We start from the raw sequence: 12,512 nt of genomic DNA, 5'->3' as shown, positions 1-12,512 counted from the left end.
TAATATATTGTATTATATTATAACTTATGTGATAATTTATAAATTTTAATAAATATATATAAAATTAATTTTAATAATATTTTAATCTAAATAGTAGTTTTATTAATAATATAACAACTTCTAAACTTGATTCAATGGCTAAGCGTTAGATCTTTGTCCAAGAAATCCTTAAGTAAGGAAATGTATTTCGATATTATGAGTTTTTTTGAATAATCTGATACGGATATAAGATAGTATATGTTTAAAGACTCTCAATTATTTAACGCTGAGCGCTTAAACACTCCTACATATGTGGTGCTCGAACATGAGATCTCAATGAATAACAACGATCCATTAATTATTAAAATCGCTTAGCTCGTGCTAATATTATGACTTAAATATTTTAAAAATATGAAGAAAAAAACAATACTCTTATAATACTATTTTATACACTTTATAAATAAAAATAATTTTATGGTTTTCAACTGCATTAACATTTAATCAACTAATAATATCAAACTTAATTAGAAAATTAAATATTAATATAATTTCATACGTAAATTTAAAGTGTCTTCTTTCCATTGCGTGGAAGGACACCAAACACCTAGAATAAAAGTTCATTTCAGATACTTTTTAGGTAACTACATATTTAGTCACTTAATTATACTCATTGTTCCTTTTTGATAACTTAACTATTCTTCTTTAAGATCACTCCTAAAATTATATTTTAGTCATTCGTCGTTAAAAAATTAACAGTGAAGCTAATATATCACTGTAAGATAATATGACATAAAGTTTACCATGTCTCAGCAGTTCTGTTTTATTTAATGACAATGACTAAAACTTTGATGACATAAAGTATACCATATCTTTTTAACTTCTCAAACACACTTTGATGATATATATGATACCGATAAACTTTAAATAAAATAATTAAGAATATAATTCATATTTAATAAAATATCTATATAATTTTATTAGTTTATTTATAATCATTATTAAAAAAACAAAAATATTTGTATACAAAGTATTTTCTTTTATTCATATATCTACTATCTATTTTAAGAAGAAAAAAATAACGTATAGTATCAATTTGGTAAAATTACTCAAATATTATACTTGAGTTTTTAAATTTTGAAATAGCACACACTCGTTTTTGTTTTTAAAATCTATTGCATTTACTACAATAAAAGTGAAATCTGTCAAATTACATATTAATTCACTGTCATTTTATTTATTTAAAATTAAAATTCAATATCGTTATACTTATATAGCAACTTCACTATTCATTATTTTTTAATTTAAATTTCCATTTTTTATAAAGTGACTGTTTATTCTATAAAGTTAATCTTTAAATTAAAAAAATAATGAATAGTGAAGTCGGTAGGTAAATATATAGACTTTAGATTTTTTATTAATAAAATATGATATAAATAGTAAAGTCGGTATGTAATTCGACCGACTTTAGATTTTTAAAGATGAGTAACTTCGCAAAGTTCAATCGGAATTTATTAATTTTAATTAATATTTTTAATTAAAATTGGAGATAATAAGCTGGAAAAGTAAATGAATTCGATTGGTGTGTTTTATTAGATTAATTCAATCTCCTAAATAAAAGTCAATTATTACAATTCCTATATAAATGATTTCAGCATTAAAAGATGGAGATATATTTGGCTATCACTCCATTAGCGTGGTCGCGACCATCTCATGGTTGGATCAAGCTAATTCAGATGGTTCGGTGAGGGTCAATTATAATATAAAAACTGTAGGTGGTCTATTAAGAAACTCTGAAGAAAAATGGATTTTCGACTTCATTCGAAGTTTAGGAAAACATTTTGTCCTCGTAATTGAGCTCTAGATTGTTCATGATATATTATTACATTTGTGGAGGTTAGGATTATGGAATGTGATCTTAGAAATAGATAACCTATAGGTGACAAGGATATGTAATCATTCATCCAAGGCTCTAATGGGGAGTACTTTGGTAAATGTCATATGTGAAATATGTGATTATGACTGGACTACTGAAATGCGATATATTCGTCGTGAGCATAACGACATTACAAATCGTTAAATTGCTTTGTCTTGTGGTGCTCTCATTGGTGTAGACATTTTCATCGAGTCTTTGCTGAAGCTTGTATCTATTTTGCAGAAGAATTTACATAATTCTAGTTAATTAATAGAATTTTTTTTGTATTAACAAAAAAATGAATATATAATTGAAATATTAAAAAAACATTTTCAAATACATTAAAAATTAAAATTAATATATATTGTGATAAATAAAATATAAACACATAACTATATAATCAACACACGATCCCTTTAATTATATGATAAAAATAAAACTTTAAATTTTAAAGATTAAAAACCTAGGATTTACCAAATATGTCGCAAAGACAACTGAAACGTTGGTCGCTTTTATCTGGTTTGTTTGAGTGGATTTTATGTGGAGGAAATAAGTGGTGATTGTGAAAGTGTGGAAATAAAGTTGATAGTGATGGTTAAATTTAAGGCAAATGGAGAGACCTAAGGATTAGATGGGGGAAAGATTTGAATCTTTTCAATTCATGGGGTGACATCAAACAAGATTCCCAACAGTTAATTGCTCCAACCAAGCATCTTCCTTTTCCACGAAAAAAAGGCTATAAAAACAAAAGGCAGTCTCAAAGCAGGTAAAATTAGGATGTTTAGATTAATAATTTATTAGGCAACTTGTCAAGCCACGATCCATGTCTTCCCAATTAAGCATTAAATGTTTAAAGTCGTCCAATCAAAGTAACTTGCTTGATATATCTAGCCCACCACCTTAGAAATTGTTTTAGAAAAAAAAATAGGTGGGAAAAAACACATACACCTAACCAAAATGATAGTGGGATTGGCACAGTCCCAATTCCGTTAAAGTCAAATCATAGCCATGATCATGAAAATAGCATATGATCAGTATATAGATTAGCTGTAGTAATTTTTTTACATCTGTTTTGAAAGACTATTGTTCAAATGATATTCCAGTTTCGCACCTGGTTTTCATGGGCAATTTGAGTCTCTAAATTGTACGACCTGGGTGCGTCACCACGTGTCAGTAAAGTGTGGGGAATTGTAAAAATCATTTTCCTCTTTTTAAGTTTTTAAGGTTTCCTAATTGGGAGATTGAGTCCACGCAAAAAAGAGAGAGAAAAAAAGGAAACTGAGTTCCAGGTTCAAATGCGAAAATATCTAAAAACCTTTAATCTTTGCCAACAAAGAATCCTGAAATATGTTCTTCCTTCACCTTGTTTTATTTAGACTCCTGAATTCTGAGTTCAGGCAAACACCTGGATCATTTTTTATTTTATTTTGGATATGCTTGTTTTCCGACAGATCAAGTTCCCAGGTTTTAGAACTGCCAACCCAAATGAAACTCCCCGAGATCTTCAGTTTGTATTAAACTAAATCATAATTCTTTTTATCAATTATTCATCGCAAAAAGTTGCTACATATGAGAACAGGCAAACACCTGGATCTTATATATATGTAGTTTTTTCTGACAAAGCAAGTTCCCATGTTTAAGAAATGGCAAGTGGCAACCCAGATGAAACCCACCAAGATCTTCAGATTGTATTAAACTAAAGATTTAAGTCTACCCATTATTCATCGCAAAGAAGTTGCACCTCACCAACATCTTCGAACTCTTCCACTAAGAAAATCCTTTTTTGCATGGGAAAACAAATATAGTATTATGTATATGATCATGCTGAGATGGCATTCTGATACATATTTTATCATTTACAATTCACTCTCAAATTTGATGATTTCTAATATCATATGGAAGTTAAAATGCAATACAATTGAATATTTTGTTAGCGTTTTTAACAAATGAATTCAAGTACATATAATTATTTAATAAAAATAAGCTAATCATTTGCAAAATATCATTTCTTTTTTCACAGCAAAGTTCCTTTTATTAATTTTAGTAATCACCACCCTACCATGTGGAAATTATCAAGACTAACATTGCTAGGAATTCAGATGAAATCCGTAGCGAATCCAGAAAAAATTTATAGGTTGAATAAATATAAATATAATAAAAATTTTATCTAACATAATTCATATATTTTTTTAATTTAAAAATATAATAACAATTATATATAGAGAGAGAGAGATTAAATCTAGAAAAAAAATATTAGTTGGACCAACATAATTTTCTAAACATAATTGAAACATACTTTTTTATTTAGTATAAACTACATATTTGGTCACCCACCTATTACTTAATTTATATCTTGTTCGTTTAACTATTATCTAATGTTACATTTAGTTCTGTTTTGATTATTTGCCGTTAGAAAATTAACATTGAAGCTAATGTGACATATTTTTAATTATTTTTCAATCCTGACGTAACATTATCTTATAATGACACGTCAAGTAATTTTTTAAAAATGAGTGACTAAAACAAAACCAAAACATAACATTAGATATAATTTAAAATAAATAATAATTGAACGATTAAAACAGAAACTAAATAATAAGTTGGTGACTAAAATAAGTAATTTTCCCTGACGTCACTCGATGACATATTGGGAGAGGCAAGGTACCTAAATTTAAAATAACAGAGACTTATTAAGTATTTAATTTAAAAAATTGAAGGGAACAAAAGTTTAATTTTACTTAAATTTAATCTGATAAAAATCTAAAATGTTATTAAACCAAAAACTTTGAGAGGAAAAATAATTAATCCTTCCCGGTCTCTATATACATCATATCCCTTGGCTATTGGCCTCTGGAAATCTGTACTTCAACTGAATGGTATGAACTACACTGCACTGACTTGGGAAGAAATGGTTTCTCGTGCCAGCTCTAAGTGGAAAGGGGAGTCTCTAATCATCACTATTTTGAAGATTTCATGGAATGCTTGTATCTATTTTTTGTGGCAAGAACGTAATCACAGACTATTTCAAGGACGATCCCGAACTGTTGACAACTTGCTCAAGGAAATCATTGAAATAGTTAGTATAAGGCTTAGAGGAAAAACTATTAATAGACTTGATTGCACTAACTTCCATCTTTGTAATGCTTGGAATATAGTCTAACCAATCTTTTGTTCTTTTGTATGTTTGTAATGCTCCTTTGTCTTGATTGGTGATTGGTTGTAAATTTCATTGCTCTTGGATAATAAAATTCTGATTTATCCAAAAAAGAAAATACATCAATCCAAGACTACAAAGAAAACTACTAAGGAGATCAGGACCATCGAAGTGTGTTCAAATGCAAGACTACAAAGAACCGGCATTCGAAGCGTGTTCAAATAGATAAGCTATTGCTTCTATCTGAGAGAAACTAATCCATGTGAAAGAACTAAAAAAAGGTTACAAAGACAAGTGTGTTATTTATTAGAAATGAAGGAAAGGAAGAGATTATAAAGTGATGGGGATGCATTGCCATCCTATGATGCTCCTTCTCAATATGCACATTATTATTTTATGTTTAATTAGGTGTTAATTTCAACGATAAGATATAAGTTGCTTTCCAAAGATTCAGAATATAATAATTATAGATCCACTCACCTATTATATAAATATAATCAAAAGCACGCATTACAATAAAATTATTATAAGATATCATAATCGATCATCAAATAAATTTTAAATTTTAAATATTACTTCTAGATAAATTTAAAAAAAAAAATATTTGGACTTAATCTCCTTCTCAAACCATTTTTAAATGGCGTACTCTCTCACATCAAGATTGCCCTCTTAGCTTTTCTTCTTTTGAGAAGTAATGAAGTCATATATTATATAAAGCTATGACACATTATTGTACACATTGCTTTTTTGTATTAAATAAATATATTATAGTATATTGAATGAAAGGAGCTTATATCAAACCACAATCCAAAGGAACATGTGATTGAAACTCTATGTCCAAGGTTAAGCCTTGTTAATGATATCTCCTCCACCAGTTGTAATGCTTCAAAAAATAAACGCAAAAAAATTCATAAAATTTTAGTTGCCATTTATGGATGATGATATCCATGGGAGATCCATCACTTGCGGGCAAATTAGTCAGCAGTTCAATGTCCCATGCCGCGAAAGGTAATGCAAGTTGGGTTGGATCGCAAGTTTTGCAGTTTTTAATTTAATAAGATAATGATAAATCCAGGTTAGCATATAATATTTATAGCTAGTTAACTTAAACCACTGGTTATATATATCATGTATCCACTTTTGGAACGTGTTAATTGCATACAATAATGATATGTGTTTCGATCTTTTCTTTGTAATTAATTTAGTTAATAAAATAATTGATTAAATCTTAATTCAATTGATGTTTTTTTTTAAAATTATATATCCAAATGTGTTTAATGCAATTAGTTTTTATTTATATGGCTAGTGTATGAATAATTTAATTATTATATCAAAATGATAATTATTTAATTAACTTTTAAGATAATAAATTAATAAACTTTATTTTTATTCCTTTTTGTCATTAAAATTAAGATCTTTTATTTATTCATAGATCTTTTAATGTGTCCTTATTTTGATTACTCAAACACTAAATATTTAACGATATTATGATTAAACATTTTTCTTTTAAAATTATGAAATTACCCTAAAACTTTCTTATTTTTTGTGTAGGAGGAGGAAGTGGGATTCCATATTGATTAGATGGTGGATATTATAGATAAGATTGGTTTGGGTTTCATAAGTTTTGGGTTTAAGATTGAGTTTTATGGGGTTTAAAGTGCTTTAAGTAAATTATAAACTGATAGAGTAGTATGAAACAATGAAACGAGTTCGTCAATATCTTGAGTGTTTGAAGAAGATGCTGAAAAATAATAATTGCAACACTATCATGGCACAATGATGAAACTGTAAAACTTTCATATTTGGAGGAAGAAAATAAAATAAATTGCCTGGATAACGTACACATGAATTTTATATCAATAAAAACAGTCCACATAAGCACACATGGCTTCATGTATTATTTCATTTATGACTTAACATCTAAGTGATCGAAATAATAGCAAATCGAAAGTTTAATGAATAAATTAATTTTTAAAAAATTTAATGTCCAAAATAATAGTGAAAAGAAAGTTAATTGATGAAATTTATAATTTACCCTATATTTATATATGAATAGCTTCCACTAATCTTGTAAGATGTGCAGAAAGCAAGCATAGTCCTAGGATTCTTTTTCAAATACGGATAATCTTGTGTGTGCATATATGATCAAGTCATTTGCTTGACGTTCTATTCCAGAAACCAAAATCTGAGATCATGAGAGTTGTCAAACACACGTGAAGATCATGATGCCAACATCAGCAGTAAGATGGCCAGTCCGAGCTAGTGGTTTATGGAGTTTCAGGGGCTTTCAGTCCAATGGCAGAAGTTAAGAAAAATAAAATCAGAGCCAGAAAGCATCACATACTCGAAAGGATTTAAAATGCCAACTATTCCACTCTGATAATTTATTTTAAAATATAAGTAATTAAATAATTAATAAACTCTTTTGAATTTGAATGAGCTTTTTGATGACTGTCTGGAAGCTCAAACTTTGGTTGGTCGATCCCACGTGAACCGCGCAGGCGTATGAGAATCGACCAATGAGAATCCTTTTGACAATAAAAGGTCGATTCCATTATGATTTGGTTTTTACTTTAATCCAAAAGTAACACAGGACAATTGGTTTTCAGATATACTAGATTATCTCAAGCACAAACATAAAAGATGTATATTTGCAGAAGATTATATGAAATCCATAATTTGTATAATTATTACGGTCCATTAAATAACAATACTAGTTGTGCAACGATTTTTTAATAACTAAATTTAAGTACAACTTTTTTTCTGTACAAATAAATGTCTACCGTACACGATTTTGTATGACTATTAGATCTATTTTGTGACAAAATAAATTGCAAGACAGTCATATTACAGAAAACAAACTACTGATATATATATATAGATATATATACACACTAATATACTAATATATAATTATATATCTTAAAATGTTCAAATCATTTTACTTAATAATATGATTTATGTAAATAACCTCAAATTACTTTTAATGATATTAAACAAGTGCCATATTGAGAACGCCATTCAATCTCTAGACTCCAATTAAGCAATCCCACGTAATGGAGACTGCTTTTATAGTAGGTATTGATCTTATTTTTTTTGTTCGTTTAACCTTATTAATAATTAAGTAGTCAAAAAAGTAATTAACTAATGGCGTTGAACAGCAATCTGATTTGGTGCCAAATGTTGGAGTTCAGCTAAAATTACTTAAATGCAAGTTGAAAGAATAATCTTTATCGCAACATAAAATAATATGATTCAGCTGTCAAATTGTCCGGAAATTTCAGCATCCGTATATTTTAAATTTTACTCTAATTATTGATTGATACCTATAGGTAGCAATACTGTATGTTGTTTTATTAGGTATGACCGAAATCAGTAGGCCAGCCCACATGCAATCGCCAAAATGTGGGTGCTTTCTTTTTAAAAAAACGATTTCTATTTGAAAAATAAGAGAAGAATTTTTATTCTATTAAATTCACGATCTAGAAAAAAGAGACATCAATTGAGAATTTTTAATCACCTAGGTAAGAGATTTTTAACATGTGAGCATTTTTTCAAATATGTGCAATTTAATAAATACATAAATGATTAAATATTAGGTTTAATATAAAAATAAGAACTCAAATTATACTGTTTTTCTCATTTATGTGCCTAAATTATTTTTCGGTTAATACAAGTGTCTAACGTTATAAAAGTTATCATTTTAAGTGCCTCGACCGTAACTACGTTAAAATATTTCGTTAAGTGACACGTTTCACGTTCTGGTAATTAAAAATTTATTTAAAATAATAACATAAAAATATAATTTCTTTTTTAAAAAACCCAAACTTTAAAAACTTTTATTCTAATTCATATACCCATGCTGACCACTGTTGTTTGTTGCCGTTTCCATCGACTGAATCTCCTCCCCACCGAACTTCCACCGACAACATAGTCATGTTTCTAGATCATCAAAATCAGAAGCTTTTTCTACATCCATATAGTGAATATATTTTTATAAAAAATTAATATTTTTTATTTTTATATTTTAAAATTATCAAAATACGACACATGTCACTTAATGATATTTTTTTAACTACCGTTACGATCAAAACACTTAAAATGATAATATTTGTAACTTTAAAAAATTAAATTAAGCAAAAAATAATTTATGCACATAAACAAAAAAGACTACATAATTTAAACACTTATTTTTATATTAAACCTAAATATTAATACAACAAAGGACAAACTACTATTCTTTTATATCTGGACTCAGTTTTATCGTATTTTACTTTAGTTTAGAAAAGCTCAATTTCAATATTTAATTTTAATTTTATTCCTTTTTTATTACTCATCCGTTTAATCTTTTATATTAATGCCAAAAAGTTATTTTTTGGGGTCTTTTATTTCTATAATTGATATGAAATTTTAATCTTTTTGGTCTTCACTATCGATATTTTTTCCACCATTATTCTATTGACGTCGACTATTCTTATTTCTAAAAATAATGTTATTTATTCAACTAAGCATGCAAAAAATCAATTTAACCCTCGTTTAGGAATTAAGATTTTATAATATCCTAGTATTAAAAAAAGAAGAAGAAACTACTCTTATTCTCAATCTAGTTTTTTTTTTTTGAAATTCCATCGAAAACAAGATTTCAATCTTAGTTTGGTTAGATATACAATCTACACCGTTTGATCAATATAGAATCGAGTTGTATTATTTTTCTTTTTATTTTTTAACTCTACACCATTTGAATTTTGATAAAGACCCTCTTAACACTGATGAATCAAAATTGTTAATAAATATGAATTTGAGAGGAAAATTTCATGATTTTTGTATAAATTTATCAAAAATATTTAAAAAAAATGATAAATATTTAACAATCGAATCCGAAAAAAGTGAGGTTCGAAAGTCGAATAATGAAAATGGTTGAGCAACCAAAATAGAATATGGAAAAAAATTAAGTGGCCAAAAATATATTTACCCTATTTTATGGTAAGCATCAATTCTGTTTTTTTTTTCTCCCCTGTCGCGACTTTAGATGCATTTTATTTACTAAAAACTCTGGTCATACGCTTCGAGGTCACAATGTGATAGATGCATTGAGACGAATTCACATTAGATTTTGGAGATCAGAGTAAATTTATATAAATTGATTACAAGAATATAAGTTTAATGTTTCTGCATTAATCAATAGTGTATTAATTATGTAATATTTTATGTTAATTTTGTGTAGATTTGCGAAGAAGAAACTTGTGCAATCTTTTCACACGGTTATATTTTGAAGGGCTTGATGCCGAAGGCCTAATAATGAAATTTAAGTCTTAACAAATTTTGAGTGCCAGTAGCCCATAATACAAATAAAGGTAGAAACCCGCCTTGGAGGATCGCGTGCTTAAAAAGGGCTGATTGGTGTGGGGCGGGCCCCAAACTCGTTCATCCAAAGTTCGTTCAACCTAAGCAGTAATCGACGTAGTTCTCTATCTTCACTCCAAAATTATACTATTTAATTTTATTTTAGGTAAATTAATTATTTAATAATTAAATTAAAATGTCGATTCTAATCTGAACAATTTTTTTATCAATTAGGTTATTAACCTTTTATTTTAATTTCAATTAATTAATAACTCTATCTTTATGACTCATTGATCGATCGTTGGCATTCATTGTTCTTCCTTTATTTTATTATAGTGTATTTTTATTTTATTTTTTATTTTTTATTTTTAACAACTCTTTCTTTACGACACATTTATCTCTGTTATTATGACACGTTTTTATCTGTCTTTGTGACATGTTTTCGATCGTTGTTTTAGTTTATCATTTTCCTAGGGTTCAATTTGACATCGCCACAACTGATCAAGATGACACTGATTTGTTATCAAATGCTGATATTTTCTGTTTTGGATCATCAAATTAGATTTGACTACGTGATTTGCGTTCGTGGATTATTTTTCACGTCGTTCGACTTTGATTTACAGTGATTTGGTGGTCTTTTAATAGTTTGATTCTTTTTTGTGGTTCGTTTACCGATACAATCAAATAAGTTCATATCTACCTTTTGTTCAAGTTTATTTGTTAGATTTTTAACATTTTCCTTATAAAGTCATTGTGTGATCTTAAATAACTAATTTTCTTGTACTAATGATTATAAAAAAATATTATTATTATTATATACTTAATTTACAAATATGATTATAAACTTTAATTATAATTTAAATATTTTATATTTTTAATAAAACTAACAACTTTTATAAAAAAAAAATGTCGGTCAAATTAGTCAATCAACCATAAACCATATATTTATGTTAGTCACAGATGATAAGAGTGACTTGATTCCCTTTTTAGAATAGTAATAAATTTATTCCTCTAAATTTATACAACTTCAATTTGGTCTCAATTTTATATAATCCTTCTCTCTCCATTTTTCATTATTTCTTTCTTTATCTTTCTTGACCACAATCCTACCAGTCTAGTTCTTCATTGATGAACTCAAAAAAAAAATAGTTCTTCATTGAACCCAATATCTTATCTTTATTTTATTCTCAATCACCCATCAAAGTTAAAATTCCAACCCAAGCATTTGATTTACATTATTTTTAGTCAAAAGTTGAATTTATCAAATCTTTTTTTTTCTGTCGATTTTCAACGATTTTACTGTCATCTATCATCATTGTTGGAACCATTTTTATATCTAAAAAAATAAAATGAATTAAATCACCCAAGAAAAAATAATAATAAATCACTGAATCAGAATATTTTTTTATCAAAACCCATATTTAAATAAAATTAATTCCATAAAAAAATATTGAATCAAAAAATATATTCTTCAAACTAAGTGAATCAACTCAACCCCTCTAAGCATCCGGCCTGTTTTTTTGCATACAAATAGTGAAATGGAACCTAAAAACTTTCATTTAATTTGTTTTCTATACATAAAAATGGTGAACTAGAGCCTAAAAGCTTTTTTTTTTCCGGTGATAACCAAAGTCTTGGCTTCATAAGTGATAGAGAAACACTATGAAAATAACAATAATTTATCTATCATTCAAGAATATCATAAAGATATCTACTACTATTGTTATTAAAGTTGCTGCCTTGGCATATGAACTCGGGTTAAATTAATGGTGGTGGTGTTCTGAGCTAGTGGAAATGGTGGCCTAGGGTGACTGCAAGAGATGATAATCATGATTATGTGTGTTTTTGAATTAAATTGATAATTTTTTTTATATAAAAAATCAAATTAATTAGTTTATTTAAAATTAAGATTAAGTTGATAGAATTTATAAGTAATAAGAAGTAATACATTATTATATAAGTTTAAAACTTCCATGTTAATAAATTATTAGTGATTTAACCACCAATGAGTAGATTGACTTAATGTTTTCAGTAATCAGAATAGAATTGATCATGTAATTTAGTGAGTTAATAGGTAGTTTACCCTTTATTTTATTTCTATTCTCTCTTATAAATTTCTGGTAA

This window comes from Hibiscus syriacus, unplaced genomic scaffold, assembly GCF_006381635.1.
Source record: "Hibiscus syriacus cultivar Baekdansim isolate YM2019G1 unplaced genomic scaffold, ASM638163v2 tig00112491_pilon, whole genome shotgun sequence".
In the NCBI taxonomy this organism is placed as follows: domain Eukaryota; kingdom Viridiplantae; phylum Streptophyta; class Magnoliopsida; order Malvales; family Malvaceae; genus Hibiscus; species Hibiscus syriacus.
This window is presented reverse-complemented; position numbering follows the sequence as displayed.